The 17,793-nt window shown below is 39.4% G+C and overlaps 1 protein-coding gene across 1 annotated transcript in view; it reads right to left on the bottom strand.

Annotated features, from left to right (window-relative positions):
- LOC128610664 (uncharacterized) overlaps positions 1–17,793 on the bottom strand; it is a 139,096-nt gene that overhangs the window by 64,344 nt on the left and 56,959 nt on the right. The gene's annotated exons all lie outside the window — the stretch shown is intronic.

Genomic DNA, 17,793 nt, shown 5'->3' with positions numbered 1-17,793 from the left:
TTTTCTTAATTGAGTCACGTAACCTCACATTTTATAGATGATATATATATATATATATATATAATTGCCCCCTTAAACTTACAATCTGGTTGTGCCACCTTTAGCAGCAATAACTGCAACCAAATGCTTCTGATAACTGGAGATCAGTCTTTCACTTACTTCTGGGACTAGGATTTACGGCTATGCTTTGGTTCATTGTCTTGCTGCATGATCCAGTTGTGCTTGAGTGTCAATTTACGGACTGAAGATAGGACATTCTCCTTTAGGATTTTCTGGTAGAGAGCAGAATTCATGTTTCCCTCAATTATTGTAAGTTGCCCAGGCCCTGAGTCCCAGAGCCTTTGAAATAGCTTTATAACCTTTCCCAGACTGATGTATTTCAATAACATTCGTCCTCACAATTTCTGGAATTTCTTTCAACGTTGGCATAGTGTGTTACTGGGCAAGCCCTTTTGGTTGGCCCTTTTAACCAACTTCACGCTGTAGTAAAAATTCTATTTAAGTGTAGATTAACTTAAACAGGGGACATGGTGGCTTAGTGGTCGGCACGTGTGCCTCACACCTCCAGGATTGACGGTTCAATTCCTGCTGTGGCCCTGTGTGTGTGGAGTTTGCACGTTCTCCCTGTGCTTCGGGGTTCTCCCAAGTACTCTGGTTTCCTCCCCCAGATAAGTGGTACAGAAAATGGATTGATTTGATTGAACAGCGTTTGCAGTAATCAGGCCTGGTTGCATCTAGAAACTCCATTATGAATACAGTTTCATAGATTTGGGGAATTAGTAACTATTGGGCCAAATACATTTTCACACAGGCCCAGTCGGTATTGGATAACTTTTTTGCTTAATTATCATTTAAAAACGTATTTTGTGTTTATCCAGGTTACCTTCGTTTGTTTAATTTTTAACTTTTTCATGGTGCCATATTTGCACGTCACAATATCATGATGGAACTTTCCTGACAACACCCAAAAAAAGGTACCAGCATAAATAAAGCTACAGTGATATAAAGTGAAACTCTTAAAAGTAGTGGAGGTAAGTACTTGATGCGATAAAAGACATGCTTATTGTTTACATTACACTTGAGATGAATTTGTCACAATATTATGCTGAAACTTGCACAAGACGTGTCACGAGATCCTGCTACAACCAATCAGTGTTTGGATTACCATATCAGTTTGCCTCTGCATGCTAAGAATACTCATATGCCCCCTTCTCCACATTGCTTCAATGTAGAAGTACAAACCAGTATTCAGAAACAATATGAAGTGACTGCATTATGGCATTACACAGCGTAATGGACAATGAACGGTGTCAGTCTCCGGTGATGTAAGCTCACTGGATCAGTGCTAGTCCAAGGCTGAGGAATGTTTATGTATAGCTTTCTCACAATCAGGATACAGGGCTCATGTGCAGTGCTCAGAGGGGATCAGCCCGCCCAGAGCATCAGCATTCATTCTCATTACCACTCATACGTGGCCAGAATATGTCTGCCGGAATAGGCACCCATAATAACATGACTCCCCACAGAAATGTGACATTGCAAGCTTGGAAGAAAAATGGGAATGGGGACAGCAGCGTTTCGGAGGCATCCATGTGTGGAAACAGCTAAGCACATTTCCCTCAATGGAACCAGAGGGGAACTTATGTTTAAATTGCAGATTAAAAAAAAAAAGTCACAGTGTGTATATTATATATATATATATATATATATATATATATATATATATATATATATATATATATATATATAAAACACACAAGTTGCTGCTTGAAAGTTTGTGCATAAATGTGACCTAAAACACCATCAGATTTTCACACAAATCCTAAAAGTAGACAAAAGTTAAACCCAGAGAACCCAGTTAAACAAATGAAACAAAAATATTATATTTGGTCATTAATTTAGTGAGCAAAATGACCCAATATTACATATCTGCGAGTGGCAAAAGTATCTGAACCTTTGCTTTCAGTATCTGGTGTGACCCCCGTGGGCAGCAATAACTGCAACTAAACATTTCCGGTAACTGCTGAATTTTAGCCCGTTCCTCAGTACAAAGCAGCTTCAACTCTGGGATGTTGCTGGGTTTCCTCACATGAACTGCTTGCTTCAGGTCTTTCCATAACATTTCTAATGGATTAAGCTCAGGATTTTCACTTGCCCATTCCAAAACATTAACTTTATTCTTCTTTAACCATTCTTTTGTAGAACGACTTGTGTGTTTAGGGTCGTTCCCTTGCTGCTTGACCCACTTTCTCTTGAGATTCAGTTCACTGACAGATGTCCTGATATTTTCTTTTAGATCTTGCTGGTATAATTCAGAATTCATTGTTCCATCAATGAAGGCAAGTAATCCTGGCCCAGATGAAGCAAAACAGGCACAAACCATGATACTTCCACCACCATGTTTCACAGATGGGATAAGGTTCTTATGCTGGAATACAATGTTTTCCTTTCTCCAAACATAATGCTTCTCATTTAAACCAAATAGTTCTATTTTGGTCTCATCCATCCACAGAAATGTTTTCCAATAGCCTACTGACTTGTCCACATAATTGTTAGCAATGTTCTTTTTGGAGAGCAAGTCTCTTTGCAACCCTGCCATGCAAACCATTGTTGTTCAGTGTTCTCCTGAAAGTGGGCTCATGAACATTAACATAAATATATGACCAAGTATAATAGTTTTGTCTCATTTAATTAATTAGGTTCTCTTTGTCTACTTTTAGGACTTGTGTGAAAATCGTATGATGTTTTAGGTCATATTTATACAGATATTTGGCACAGTAGCGAACCTTCCAAGAAGTGGCTGACCTTCCAAAATTCAAAATCAAAGGACCTACAGGCCTCTCTTGCATCAACAAAGGTCACTGTTCATGACTCCAATATCAGAAAGACATTGAGCAAAAGGGCATCCATGGAAGTGTGGCAAGATGAAAACCACTGCTAACCCAGAAGAATATAAAGACTCATCTGAATTTTGCCAAGACACACCTTGATGATCCTCAAACCTTTTGGGAGAATGTTCTGTGGACTGATGAGTGGAAAGTGGAACTGTTTGAAAGACAGGGGTCCCGTTACATCTGGTGTAAACCAAACACAAAATTCCACAAAAAGAACATCATACCTACGGTCAAGCATGGTGGTGGAAATGTGATGGTGTGGGGATGCTTTGCTGCTTTGATAGAAACATGAATTCTGCTCTCTACCAGAAAATCCTCAAGGAGAATATCCAGTCTTCAGTTCCTAAATTGAAACTCACGCGCAACTGGATTATAGAGCAAGACAATGATCCAAAACATAGGAGTAAATCCTAGTCCTAGAAGTAAGTAAAAGACTGATCTCCAGTTATCGGTTGCAATTATCGCTGCTAAAGGTGGCACAACCAGATTTTAAGTTTACAGGGGCAATTCGTTTTTCATATAGGTGATGGGTGTTAGATAACGTTTTTTTGCTTCAATAAAAAAATATAAATAAATAAAAACTGTATTGTGTGTTTACTCAGGCTGCCTTTGTTTTATGTTGTATTGAAGGTCTAAAACTATTTACTATGAGACATACACAAAAACAGAAGAAATTAGGGCAAATACTTTTTCACAGCGCTGTATATAAAAAATTCTAAAGGGTTCACAAACTTTCAAGCAACACTGTGTGTGTTTATTTTAAACTGTTCATTTTAATTATACATAATATAGTGTTACTGCCATAATAATAGTAATAATAACAACAACAACAACAATAAATATAGCTCCAAGCAGCAATACCGGGGTCAAGCCAATTATTGGCACCATGAGCAGCAAAAGAAACTTTCTAACATGTTTTTGGATAGAGTCCAATGAACAATGTATGAGGAGTTAGAAAAAGTTAAATCTCATTTTCAATCTTGAGAAAACATTTATTTTAAAAATAACTAAAAACAGCTACTTCATAGAATTTTTCCAGTATGTGGTGCTGTTCTGAAACCACTCAGGTAGCATCTGGGCGTGATGGTTATCATACAGGAAAGTGTTCAAGAGTTATAAACCAAAATAGCCATTTTTCTATCTCCTGACCAGTAGGGGGCAGTGCACCGAAATGCTGTAGGTAATCTCAGGGCCTAATGTTGATGACATGTACCAAGTTTTCTCACAATACCTCAAAGCGTTGCAGAGATACAGAAGATACATATAAGGTAAATTTTGTGCATTCTTTGTCGAATTCGTTGAAGCACCATTTAGAAACGGTATGGTTTATCAAAATTCTGTGAATAAGTTTTTGTCGTTAGTGCCTCTAGATGATGGAAACCAATTTTCGTGAAAATTGGACAAACGATCTGGGAGGAGATCGAAAAAGTAGGTTTTCAAAACATTAAAAATGGCAGATAGGAAGTTTGATTGATCATGACGTAATTTATATCATTGTTCTCGACATGACCCACAGAATCTACTCAGACCAGTGGCATGACAGTAGGCAAAAGGAGTCAATAGATATTAGCATTTTTAAAAACAGCATTATAATTTTTGTGCCAAGTCGTTCGTAAAATACAGCATTTTATGACTAAATTTAAAATGGCCAGCATCCAAAATGGCCGACATAGGAATTGTTTATATCCTTGGACTCGGTATGCCCCCCTGAATCTACTGAGATGAATTTGAGGATTTTATGACAAATTGTTCAGAAGTTATAAGAAAAAATTTCCTTTTTTCATATCTCATGACCACTAGGTGGCACTGTACTGAAACTGGCAGGCACCCTCACGTTATGATGCCTATGACAAATAATAAGTTTGGTATGAATACGCTAAAGCGTGACGGAGATATACCCTCATGTCCATTTTAGAGTGCTTCTTGTGGAATTCGTTGAAGCACCATTCGAATACGGTATTGATTGTGCCAAATTTCTTAACTTTCCCACAAGCGGTTCTATGGGCTGACTCAAGAGCGGAAGAAGAAGAAGAAAACCAACAAAAACAATAGTGGTCTTCACCTCTTCAGTGCTTGACCCCTAATAATAAGAAAACTAACAAAAACAATAGGGGTCTTCCCCCCTTTGGGGCTTGACCCCTAATAATAATTATGGCTCTAACAAGGAACCTTACAGCATTACAAGGCAACAGGAAGTGAAAGCTTATTCAGTATGACTACCAGGCTACTCATTGGGTGGGGCATTGTTGCTAAGGAAACTTGTGTGCACTTGTCACCATGCGAGGCTTTGAAGATACCAACGCCAGGCATTAGCTCTGGACTCAGAGTCGGTCAAAGCTGCCAACACATAACAGTTCCAGACCTGGGGTTCTTAACGAAAGACATTAATGACCGGCCTTAATGACTGGACTTAACGAGGCCCTTAATGAAGCTGCTGCAATCATTAAAGCCAGCATCGGCAGAATGATGAACGAAGAGGAAAAACTGCTCAGTGGGGAGTGGAAGAGTGTAAAAGGAGCTGGAAACACTGAGTTTCCCTTTCTCTCTCTCGCTCTTTCTCTCGCTCTCTTTTTTCTTACTCACACGTTCACGAAAGGGCCACAGTCAAAGTGGTGTCTCAGACACAAAGCTAAGCAGATGTTTGAACTCATTACAGTAACAATAATCATCTATACAATTACATCTGTTACATCTAATGCCGTCTAAATGAGCTTGATGCTCAAATATAATATTTTTAATGGGCTACAGTGTCAAGAAAATGATGCCATTACAATTATACCACGTGGGGAAAAAAAAGCCTGTATCAAAAGAGCATTCAATTTATTCAGCGTCCCTTCATAGACTATAAAATCCATCCAAATTAGACCTCCTTAGTAGCAAGGACAGTTGCTATGGAGATTGTAATGCATTTGTAAGACCTTGTTCATTACCATAAGGTAATATGCTTATACTCAATTTCCCATTTTTCAATAACTATATATCACAAACTTCAGTGTCAAGCTCTAAATTATTTAAATAACTTATACGTGTATACTCAATTTCCCATTTGTCCTGCACAATAAATCACGAAAGCAGAAAATCAAGAGCCAAAAATTGCATTTCACATTTGTGCATTAGCCTAATGAATGTGGTTGCTTCTGCAGATATATTTTTTCAGCCTTCGACTATCACAGATGGAGAGAATGACACTTGTGCCCTTGTGTGAAATGGGCTTTGACTGTGCTAAACAGCGGTTCAGTGACCAGGATACTCACACACACATGAATAAAAACACACACACACACACACACACACACACACACACACACACACAACATGGACATACTGTATAAGGGTGATTCCATGATTGCCGTGCCATTTAGCCCTTGTACCTCTTACATATAACCCTTGAACACGATTTCGTTTTACAAGAATTTTCGGTTGCATTTTGCTCTTCAGTGAGTAACACGGTTGAGTTTAAGGCATGAAGATATTGGTTTAATTGCCATTATTTTATTTTTTTAATTACTATTAATAATTAACATTAATTTTTTTTATTAATGATGGGTTGTATTTCCATGGTGAAAATCAGGAATTTCAGACCCTGTTGAGCATGTGACTTGTGGAATATTCCAAATAGTTCATAGGGGTGGATGTGTTCAGGTTACAGGGTTGAGTGCACCTTTTTCATAACCTCATGGATGACTCAAGGAAAAGGATGTTTCAAACATGAAATGTTAAAAGGATTCCCAAATGGTTAATTGAATCAAAAAAAAAAAAACTATTTAAAATAAGTACTTCAATGATTATATATTTTAAGGTAAAGTCAGCTGGAACAGGCACAAATGCTGTTTTTATGTGCTGTAGATTTTATCAAGGTTTTAAGTTATTTAACCGAAACATACACATGTTGAGAAGGATACTTTTATTTAAAATGTACTTTTTTTTAAACTTTTTTTTTTTTTTACGTTACATACATAGTTATAAATGTGGGACAAAAATGGCACCCCAAATCCCAGCAACACACCACAAGGAAAACCTATTAAAGGCTTTATGTGTGATGGAAGAAAATTATCTGCTCCTTCACACTCTGGGGGAAAAAAAAAAAAGAATGAGACTCATTCTTGATACAGCCTTGACCTCAAATCAACTGAGACACTCATGCAGTTATGACCTCTGGTCTCCTAGACTCCTAGCCTGGCTGACTCTGCTCACCAGAGAACATCAAACAATTTAACACCAGGTTCAGATCATTTGGGAAAAAGGCAAGGAGTTCTTCCCAGGAATGTGCGTGTTGATGTACTGCCTGTCTGTATCACACTACAGAACAGCTTATGGCATAACTTCTGCAATGTCTAGAAATACAATCATTATCAATGGCATGAAAGATAATTCAAGCTTCCTTTAGCATAAGGCAGTTGTATCTCCTAGTGCCAGGTTTCATGAGACTGGGACAGCCATGTTGGACAAATGAGGTTCTTTCTCAGAGTCTCATTGCCAAAATAAAGCAACATAACTTGGCTCCCTCCCCATTCCCTGCCAGATGTCTGACCCCTAAATCTTGCCCCCCACTCTCTCTCAAATAATCTCCCATCTGTCCATCCATCAACTGGCAATACCACACCTGAGACTGCATCTCTGTCACAGTACTCTGAAGGGTCCTTTATCTCCCCTAGTGACATGTAATTAACATGTGCCTGGCCAGCCCAACTGCATTATTAAAAGCTGTTTATTCCAGCTGAGGCAGGCACCAGACATGCTGCTACCTACTGATGAGTCTGCAGTGCAGCGGATGACTATAAACCAGACTCATGCTGGGCTGTGGGAAATGTAGCCTTGAGTTACAGCCAACATATGCACATAGAACCAGCACTGTGGAATCAGCCCAGCTATTTTAAGAACACTTTTTATACACCATTCACATTTGGTCTTTGGTTGACACTTTTATCTACAATTGAGGCAGGAGCCAAATGAGCAGTTGAAGGTTAAGGGTCTTCCTCAAGAACACAAAAGTGGCGGCTTAGCCGTACTGGAATTTGAACTTGTAACCTTCCAATCAGATGCTCAGTACACTAATCACTTTAACAGAATCACCGTAGTGTAATGGTGAGCATAAACACCTCACAGCTCCAGGATATTTGTTTTGGTCAGTGGTTAAGACATTGGACTACTGATCAGAAGGTCATGAGTTCAAATCCCAGCACCGCCAAACTGCCCCTGCTGGGCCCTTGAGCAAGGTCCTTAACTCTCAGTTGCTCAGTTGTATAATGAGATAAATGTAAGTGGCTCTGGATAAAGGCATCTGCCAAATGCCATAAATGTAAATGTAAAATGCATTATGAACAAAGTAATAAAAATACTCAGGGATTCACGGACTGATGTAGCAAACAAATCAAGCTTGAAATCCCATTAATTGGAAACTTTAAACTTGCATACGTTCTGAAATTCATTCATTCATTTATTCATCTCTAATAATTGCTTTATTCTGGTCAGGGTCAACACTGGTTGCAAAGTGGGAATACACCCTAGATGGCACACCAAGCCATCACAGGGCACCATGCAGAGCATTCACACACACTCACACTTTCACACTTTGGGGCAATTTAGAGATATAGACAATCCACCTACCAGCATAAGCACAGACCGGAATCCGAGCTCAGGATCAAATCTGGGGACAGTGGATCTGTGAGGTGTCAACGCTACCTGAGATTTGCATCTTGGGCCATATGGTGTTATGGGCTATATTAGCTTATTTGACAGATGCCCTCTCTAGCTTTAACACTACTGCATGAATTATTATATTTACATAAAAATGTTTTATGGCTTTTCATCACTTGAATTAGCTCAAGGTTTTCTTACTTTGAATGTGAAAAAAGTAAATATTCTATTAGAGAAGCATAATGTCTTTTTTTTTTTTTTGCTATGTAGGCCTGTTTCAGTTCATGAATGCACATAGCGCAATTCCATTATCGCATGTTGTTGCCATATGGCAACAATTACATTTTACCCATCCGTCCATCCATTTTCTGTACAGCTTATCCTACACAGGGTTGTGGGGAGCCTAGAGCCTATCCCAGGGAACTCGGGGCACAAGTTTGGGGACACCCTAGATGGGGTGGCAATCCATCACAGGCTACACACACACACACACACCACAGATAATGTAGATACGCCAATCAGCCTGCAATGGAATCTCTTTGGACTTGGGGAGGAAACCAGAGTACCTGGAGTAAACACCCGAAGCACAGGGAGAACATACAAACTCCACACACACAGGGTGGAGGCGGGAATCAAACCCTCAACCCTGGAGGTGCGAGGCAAATGTGCTAATCACTAGGAAAATAGTAGTTTTGTATTATTGCCCATCAAAAATAGGAGAAATTAATTGTTGGCATATGGCAAGACTACGCAGTAAAGGTTTAAACATCACGTTTTGCTGACACAGAAGCAACAGAAGCTATCCCTACCACCTTGATACCACTATACTCAATTTCAAAGTAAATTTTTCAGGGAATCAGGCAGCCTTGTGGAACACAAGGCATCTGGTATGGAGACTATGGGATATGCAATGATATTAGAGCTGTTTGGGTCTGATCAGTCAGTGTGTTAAGTGATGTGCAATGGGAACAGGCAACACCTGTTTCTCTGCCGACTAACTGACTTCCACAGACTAACTCCTGGTCCCTTATTCCCATATGAATCAGAGAGTTGTAGAAGCCTGAAGTTGTTTTTGGATCAGCTCGCTTTTGTGAAGTAATCACAGGTGAACACGTTTACTTGTGCACTTTGATTTGACCAACCTCAGTTTCTGAACTGTTGCAAAGAAAAGCTAGTTTTTTTGCACTGTTACAGTACAGTTAGACAGTGCTCCAGGTTATGGACCTTAAAAGCTCTTTTTCTGTAGGGTGAAAGAACAGAGAATGGCTTTGATCTGACCTATTTCTTTCTGACTCGGCTTAGCCCTTGCACCAATCTCTCTCACGCCAGGCCTGCGTGTATTATTCATGGACGTTATTTTTCTACATTATTACTTCAAGCGCTCTCCTACTTATTGGTATCATACTCGTCTCGCTACAATGAATTATTTATGATCGAAAGGCAATTCGGACCCAAGAATATGCAAATGTCGGCTATCATAATCAGCTGATGTATGACAGGACATTGGGTGATCGTGTGAGTCGCACGCTTTTTTTTTCTTCCTCTGATGACTCTGGTGACATGTGTTACATCATGTCTCTAAAAGTTAGCAAAGGACTAATTCTTCTGTTTTCTTTTGTATGTGTAGATCCAGGCCTCCTACATACAGGGCACAGCTCAAACCCCCACCAACACAAACCAGTTAAACCAGCGAATGAAAGGCCAAAGAGTAAATAAAACGCACACACACACACACACACACACACACACACATATATATATATATATAGTTATATATATAGTTTTTTAATTAGCACTGCATTTTTGTCTTTTCAAAATGAAGCAAATTAGACATTAGTGATGTGTTTGAGCTCATTTTTAACTTAGTTATGCATACATACACACTGACATTTTGGTGCTGCATGTTCCTTTCTCTTTGTGCCTCTTCCTCTCTCTCTCTCTCTCTCTCTCTCTCTCTCTGACAGGAAGTTGGACACTCAGTCTCAGCTATGAGGGCATCAAGTAAATACTACTATAAAGAATCTTAAAATTTTTCCTTAAAATCAATCACCCAACTCTGACCTTTACTTAATGTCTAAAGATGGCCATGTCACAGTTACTCTAATACCATGTGCTTTATCGATCATAATGATATGGTAATTTGTTCCACTTTGCAAGACAGAATAGTCTAGACCAGGGGTTCCCAAACTTTTCCCAGGCAAGGCCCCCCAAATGGAATTAACATTTAACATTAACAAGAGGCCCCCCTTTTGCAAGATGTCTTTAAAACACATTAAAAATACAGACTTCTGAATATATCCCCCTTTTTTTATTAATAATTGCCTCTTTCATCTTTACATTACATTAGGAATAGTGTGTGTGTGTGGGGGGGGGGGGGGGGGTTGTCTGAGAGAGAGAATCATGTATTTATTTATTTTTCACACCAAATTGTTGAGGCCCCCCGGTTGCCCCCTGGTGGCCCCCACTTTGAAAACCACTGCTCTAGACTAAATTTTTGAATTCACCCTCCCAACCACCAGGAGTAGCTGTAACACCTGAACACCACCTTGTACACATGAGAAACCATGCTAAATTTTTCCAACAAGATTAGGTAGTGATGTATAATGCAATATTCACCACAAATACTGCCAACATACAGCAAATCACTGGCTTTTTCCTTCTCTCGTATGTTCATATCAGACTGTCAGAGCAAGATATGGAGCTTATCAGCTTGTGACTATACTGAAAGTGACAGTTGTCCTGTCCCCCTATTGTTTCTTTCTACTTTAGTGAGTGGACTTTTCTTTTTTTGATGCGTTTCTAAATTTTTTGGCTTTGTAGTGTCTCGGGGTCAGAGCAGTACTGATCTGCAATTGGCTAGTCACTTCCCATTGTTCCATACAAACATTAATCTCTACATGCCCCAGGGAGCTGAACGTTTTTCTTTGCAGTGTTGGTGGTACATACTGCTCATGAATACATATCCTCCACATTTTGTCAGTACCCTCCTATGCGATTCCTCCTTAAAAAATATTTCACATTCAGGAATAACTAGGCAAGTGGAGTGTCTGGCGTGAATTGCTACTGTCATACAGTGGTAATTTGTAGGTATAGAATGCACTATTTTTTTTGATTAACCAGCTAATCAAGTTGGATTCTTGCTAAGTTGCTAGGTGTTTGTTTTGGAGTGGATACTTCCTCCACAGTTAGGTTGTAATGCCTCCATAGTATGCACTGTATTAGTTGGGAGCAACTAATAACCATGCTGTAGGGGTTGGAAGGTTGGCGACTGGTTGTGAACTTACTGCCTTGGAATGGACAATCTCAAGCAAGTGTGCCATCCCATGTGCTTGCATGGTGTCCATGAACAAGCACATCAAGACCTGCAGATAGAAGTCTAGACCAGGACTTCTTATGTGATGTCCTAGAGACGCCTTCTCTTTCCTTAGCATAGGCACAGTTAGTCAAGCTTATTAACAACATAATAATTAGCTGATCAGTTGGATCAGGGGGAAGTCTTCAAACTGTGCAGGGCAGGGGGTACCCAAGACTGGAGTTAATAACCCTTGTGCTAGACATATCAACAGCTTGGCAGCCATTGAGCTTCAGCTGAAGTCAATGATCCAGTGTAACTCAGAGGTTTGTACTTCTCAACAGAGTCCTTTTATGTCTCAGAGGAGAGCAAGGATGTCTACACCTGCATAGTGAGTGTCTGGGGGGGATCTAGTTCTGACCCTGCCAGCTTGCATGTGCCCATGACAGGCTCTAAAGTAGTTATTACAGCCCTGCTAAAAATGCCTGTAACAGTAGGGTCTTTCTATGCCACAATGTAAGGACTTTATTGTCATCTTTAATAGGGGAATTCAGGAACCTGTGTTACGGCACATTCTATGGCTAATATGATGAATCTGCAAGAAATTTGGCAAGGTGCAGGACCTCCCATTATAATGCTGGAGTCCCTTAAATATCCTTCAGCCAAAATAGCTGCTAAGTTGCGCTCTCTATTGATAAACTTGCATTGGCAAACATTGCAGGTATACTGCAATCCAGGTTTTCTGCCCACTTTGTGAATTTATTGATCTTACAGCCTTCAGTGAGCATGAGTCTGTAAAATGTTCCATGCTGTGCACTAAAGTATGACTAAAAGTATGTGAACACCTGATAATCACCCATATGTTTTTGCTGAACATCCCATTCCAAATCTATGGGCATTAATGTGGATTCAGCCCCAGGTTTACTGCTATTACAGCCTCCACTCTTCTAGGAAGACTATCCACTAGATTTTGGAGCGTGGCTTTGGAGATTAGCGAGGTCAGGCACTGATTTCAGATCTGGCATGCAGTCGACATTCCAATTCATCCCAAAGGTGTTCAGTGGGGTTGAGGTCAAGGCTCTGTGCAGGCTACTCAAGTTCCTGCACACCATCCTTGGCAGACCATGTCTTCATGGACCTCACTTTGTGCACAGGGGCAGGGTCATGCTGGAATAAGTCTGGGGTAGTTCCAGTGAAGGGAATCCTTGATGCAGCAGCCTACAAAGACCTTCTAGACAATCATGTGCACATTTTCTGTACATGGTTCAGTCTGCTAAAATACTTTGCTGGATTCGCATCCCAACCAAGGTCCACTCGTTGATGACTCCTGCTCTAGGCAATGATTACACTACTCAAATGTGTTCAAATGTCATATATATTGTACTTATCTGAATTAAATTTTACTTCATTTTATGTAACCACAACTCCTGTGACTCAAGTTTTAATTACGGCTTCTTTCTAATTTCTCTTCAACACCTCATACCTCATTCCAAAATAAAAATCCTCATTTGTGTTAGTAAACAAACAGTGAACAATATAGGCCAGAGGTAATAAATAAAAATTTGTACAGGTCTGGTTTTATGACATTATATATATATATATATATATATATATATATATATATATATATATATATATATATATATATATATATATATATATATGTAAAAGGTCTGGATAAGTGACTGGCATTACTGAATGGTGACAACAAAAAAAGTTATCTTTAATACTAGACCATTAATGATTAGTTCATGGCTATTATACTAATAATATATAATTACATCACATATACAGTATATTTACAGCTGTTTTATTTTGGCAGCACAGTGGGTACCCTCACAGCTTCAGGGCCCTGGGGTTGATCCCATTGATGTGTGGAGTTTTGCATGCGTTCCCATGTCCATGCCAATAGGAAAATTGGATAAGAAAATTGCCCCAAGGTAAAGTGGTTACTAAGAGTGAGTGAGCTGTTAACTTTTTTTTTAACAAAGCTTTATATTAAAAAATGTTTAATGTAATTAGTTCTTTAAACTTAACTTAGTATATTTAAGTGTAAAACAAAACATACAAATGTTTCTAAGTTAGCTGTACTCAAAGCAAACAATTAAAAACTTAAATGGTTTAAGGTCATTTCCTTAAGTGATCTGAGTACATGTAACTCATCAGGGTTTACAGTGTAGTTAAAATTGCATCATGTGTTACTTGACCTTGCGGGTAAATGTCAGCAAGGATCCCAGCACACATGGTTATATATCACATCTGGCAGTTACATACATAACTAGGATTGTCACACATTAACCTCTCATGAAAGTGCATTGAACGGCTTTAAAAATAAGATCACAGTTGTTATGAATGGCATGTGAGGATGAAAAAAAAAGGAAAAAAAAAACAACACACACACACACAAAGCAGGGGTTTGTAATAAAATAGTATTTAACACAATTGCACTCTTTCGCTGCCCTTTCCTGTCTTCCTGTCGCTATTATTTTAAATGTTATCCGTTTTCAGCTGTACAGTATATCTTTATTATAATGCTCACACTGACATCACACACACCTTCATAATATCTTTGAGATCTGCAGAAACTTGTGTTTTTCATTTATCTCAACAAATTTTTCATTTCTCCTTTTCTCTTTGTCATTCATATTTGCAGAACTTCCTCTTTTCATTGGTTTCTATTGTGACTCTAATTTCCTGCTATTTGCCTGAGACTGTTCTGTTCTACCTCATTCAGATATTCTGCTAATTCAACTTGCATTATTATTTTAATACACGTTTTTCCATCTTGCCTCTCATTGTCCCTCTCTCTGTCCTTGTCAGCATCTCTTCATCCCTAATTGCTACTTTGCTCCTACTGAGTTCAAGCCTTGAGGCTAAATATTTTTCACAGTGAGAGAAAGTGAAGAAAAACACAAACTAGTTTGTTGAGAGTCATCCTTGAATTATCTCTCATGATCTTTCTCACAGCAGGTGTCTGTTGTAGCTGTGGCCTCAACACAGTCTGTTTTGCTCTTGTCTTCCAATTCTTTCTAATAGCATGTGATTGTCAGTGTGTGCAGGAAACTAAAACCGTGTGTTGGACATGGGTTTAAAAACAAAAGGGTACTGGCCATATGTGTCACAGTGATTGCACAAACCACTTGCACACAAACAATTAATTAATGGTAGATGGATGGGTGGATGGATGGATGGATGGATGGGTAGAAGAACAGATGGGTGGGAAGATGGACAACGGATCAACTGGTGTGTGAATGGATAGGAGGATGGTAGTTGGATCAGGCCCTGTTTATACTAGTGCGTTTTCATTTTAAAACACATAACTGTTGCTACGGTTACACCTGTCGTCTACACTACTCTGGTGTTTTCGACCCTTAAAAACGGAAACTTTTGCAAATGCTGAAGACCCCGTTTTAGTTTGAAAACTCTGGTCCCACATGTCAGTGTAAACAAACCAAAATGAAGACTTTTGAAAACAAAGGTGTGGCTCCGCCCACATTCGCCCCCTGATTGGGTCTTCTGGACCATTGTGCATCCTTCCCTGATTCGTCAAGCCCCTACCATATGACCGTTACGCTACCTTGATCGTATACACAACTACATGGGCACTGAACCGCAAGCTTTGCTGGCTTTGTTGTCATTCTTAGCAGCCATTCTGCAGTTATATTCAGCATTTTATAATACTGCAGCTGCCTACATACGCAAGAGACAAGCTATGATTAGAGCAATTGCCAACAAATTTAATTTCAAGCGGTGTAAGTCCTACATGGAACGCCAGTTTGTTGTGCCTGCCGGTGACTAGCAACCAACTTCCTGTTTACACTTGTATGCGCATGCCCAGTGTGCATGAATGGTCATGTGACATGTGTATTTGGCCAAGTAGTGTGTATGGAGATTGTTTCTGAAACACAGAGGAAATGCCAGCGTGGACAATGATCGTTTTCATTTTAAAACGCTGTTATGAAACGAAAACATACTAGTGTAAACAGGGCCTAAGTGGGTGGATGGATGGATGGCAATGTGGACAGATGGGTGGAAAACAGATGGATGAGTAGGTGAGTGGATGGATGGATGGATTGAAGGAAGAATAGATGGGTGGGTAGAGGGATGGCTGGGTAAACAGATTGGTGGGGAATAAATGGATGGACAGGTGATGGGATGGATGGAAGAGAGAACAGATGAATGGGTTGATGGATAATGGATGGTTTAGTGGATGAACGGATACAAGGATAGGTAGGTGGATAGATGGATTGATGGCGTGAACACAAGGCAACTGGCTGTGACATTACACCTTAGTGCTTTCATGGCTCCAAATGTGGTCATGTCACCTGACATATGACACCTGTCAGATATAGTAGTGTCTCACACCTGATCACACTCTCTCACACACACACACACAAAAATATGCTTGTACTCTCTTCTAACATCAAGACCTGACGGAACATGCTGGATCTTATGTACCACAAACATTTAGTCTTAACATTTAATATGAGTGGAGAGAGAACATAATGTTTGAGACACCCATTTGCATCACAGCAGAAGAAGCTTCAGTCCTTAGATAAACAGAAATACTAAAAGTTTTGAGAATGTAGTGGTAATTGGGCCACCAAAATAAAGACCTTAGTCAGGCTTGCTTAAGCTCAAGATTAATCCCTTGATAGCCCTCTAAAAGGCACATGTATATACATAATAAGCATCATGTCCATGACTGAGCTACATCAAATTATTCACAGTTGTGGCAATTATGCAGCAGTTCTATAAATATCAGTGAGGGAAAATGCCACAGAATTCATATTAGAGGATTCAGAGAGCGTACCGGTGCACTAATTAGGCAAAAATATTACAGATTACTACTTGAGCAAATGTGGAATGATTCATTTTTATAATCTTGACCCTTAAAAAAACATTAATCAGGAACATTATTTTTTTTCCTATGGGCGAGAAAACCAGCATTGTAGTACTTTTTGTGCTTTTACAGAAAGTTAATTTAAAGCCATGTGACTTAGAACATACAATTTGCCAACAGCACATTGGGTGTAATTTTCACTAATGAGGTCCAGGGGGAACAATGGGGGGAAATGCTTAGGTCATCTTTGACATACCTTTTATCTTAAGGATATAAGTTTAGGTCACTGCAGGGGGGGGGGGGGGGGGAGCCCACACTCCATAATGACTGGAATAGTACAAGAAGCAAAGCAGAGTGTCATTGGCATAAGGGTATGTTACTCTTGTGATGCTTGGGACATTTCCCTACCACTTTTTCACAAACAAGGTTCTAGCAGGTCATATTTTCTTGGGGAGGGAATTATTGTACCATGAATGTACTGTATTTATTTATAGAAAATTACAAATATAATAGTGTCATGAATGTGAATTTAAAGTCTTTATACCAGTTGTACACTCTTAAAAATTGTGATAAGTCTCAAAGGTTATGCAGAACCCTACAACAGAGTGTTGTCCATATCAGAGAGGGGTAAATGCTTTCTCAAAGCTGAGAACCCTTAGTTATCCAGTGAACCAGAAAAAAAAAAACACCACCACACACACAAGAACCCAAAGAATTTAAATGTCACGCTTGTGTGCACTTTCTTCTTCAAAGCATCCATCATTCATTCTGAGGAACTATTTAAAAACAAGTGTGAATTTTAGTAAGAATGGAAGTATATCTCCACCAATGATGACAAAAAGAGTGAAAATTTGCCTGGTTTCTAATTGATCACAGCCTTTTTTTTTTGCCATCATCATCATTCTAGTCCCAGGAGCTTTTCAAAGCCAAAATACATTCATGGTTATTGGAACAGGATGCTGAAGGAAAGCGTGATATGCGCTTGGGTAGCCTGACATTTCCGTGTCTTAACTGCACAAGTGGTTTCAGCAGAGTTGCAAGAAAAATGACCATCCAAAAATCTGCTTTGCCCGTCACAATATTCCCAACTGTCCATCCCCCTACAGAGTTCCTGTTTCATTAGCTTC

The sequence above is a fragment of the Ictalurus furcatus genome, chromosome 7 (assembly GCF_023375685.1).
Source record: "Ictalurus furcatus strain D&B chromosome 7, Billie_1.0, whole genome shotgun sequence".
In the NCBI taxonomy this organism is placed as follows: Eukaryota; Metazoa; Chordata; class Actinopteri; order Siluriformes; family Ictaluridae; genus Ictalurus; species Ictalurus furcatus.
This window is presented reverse-complemented; position numbering and strand designations above follow the sequence as displayed.